A 1,274-nucleotide genomic window follows, 5' to 3' on the forward strand; every position below is an offset into this window, starting at 1 on the left:
CCGATGCTGGAGGCAGGGGGATCAGAAATTCAAGGTCATCCTTGTCTACCTGGAGAACTTGAAGCTAGTTTGAGGAGAAGGGGTGGGGGGAGTAAGAAGGATTTCCAGCCTCCTCTACCCCCTCACCTGCGTGCCCAACTCTACTACGTGGAACAGTCCAGGTTGAGGAAAGAGTGTCCCTACTCCAGCCCTCCAAACTTCAGGATGGGCCACAAGCTTCGGCAGAGACAGTCGGGCTACCTTGGGTCTGCTTCCAGTGTCTGGGCACAGCTCCTGATGGCAGGCCAGCTCTGGAAGAGGGATAGCCCTCTGCTCTTGGTCTTCCCNTGCCGAAAGCCTNTGGTACCTGTGCCTCGACTGAGCTTTCGTGCCAGCTGGAGATGCTTGGGGGTTGAAGGAAATTCTCCCCAGAACCACTTTGCTGACACCTGTCCAGGTGGTGCATCTACAGGATACCAGTTTGCCCCCACGGCCAGGAGGTAGAGGGACTGCAGACTTCTAAAGCCCCTTGTCTCAGGAATATCTCGCCTTGCTAGCGATCGCGTGGCGTGGAGTGGGGTCGACCTGAGAGCGTCTGTAGTGAGGCGGGGCCGAGCAATCCCGGGGGCGGGGCGGGGCGGCTCCTGGCCCAGCCCGCCCTGACTCACCCTCTCTGGCCCGCCCGGGAACTCTGCGGGAGTCCGGGTCGCTCTACTCCCAGGGATCTAGAAGTTGGGCCCCGGAGTTCCATCCCTGAGCACTTGAGTAAGTAGCGGGGGCTTGGGAGGCTTCCGTCCCACCGTGGAGATCAACCTGGACCCAGGGAATGGCCCGGGGGGAGTTGGGGGAGTCGCTCAGGTGTGGGTGGTTCCGTGGCCTTGGCGGGAGCAGTTCCACACACACTGAAAGCCGGGGCTGGGAGAGGGGTGCGGTAATCCTCAGCCTGGCCCCGGGGAGCTGGTGTCCTGGGATTCAGGCAGTTCGGGATCAAGCGAAGGAAGAGAGATCAACAGGCGGGCGTCGACTTTGACAGTCCTGATTTCCGCAGCCTGTCCCAGCGTGGGGTGGTGGAGGTAGCTGAGAAAGACAGAGCTCATCTCAGTGAGCGCCCTAAAAGCTGCAGAACCCCGCCCTCACAAGCCTGCTCCCTTACATTTCAAGGTTCTTATNTTGGAAGACTCCAAAAGCCCCTTTCAAATCCCAGCAGAATAAGCTTAGGAAGGGGCTAGCCTAGGAGTCTATAGGCCCCCAAGACTTTCCACTAGGGGTGTCTTTCCCTTGCCTCTTTACCCCCC

The 1,274-nt window shown here is 59.6% G+C and overlaps 1 protein-coding gene across 1 annotated transcript in view; it reads left to right on the forward strand.

Annotated features, from left to right (window-relative positions):
• Positions 1-570: 570 nt before the first annotated feature.
• The window catches only part of Lrrc8e (leucine rich repeat containing 8 VRAC subunit E), an 11,220-nt gene continuing 10,516 nt past the window's right edge, over positions 571-1,274 (forward strand). Inside the window, exon 1 of the mRNA XM_021218928.1 lies at positions 571-744. The gene's annotated coding sequence lies outside the window, so the exon portion shown is untranslated. The remainder of the gene's footprint in view (positions 745-1,274) is intronic.

Source organism: Mus pahari, chromosome 19, assembly GCF_900095145.1.
Source record: "Mus pahari chromosome 19, PAHARI_EIJ_v1.1, whole genome shotgun sequence".
Classification (NCBI taxonomy): Eukaryota; Metazoa; Chordata; class Mammalia; order Rodentia; family Muridae; genus Mus; species Mus pahari.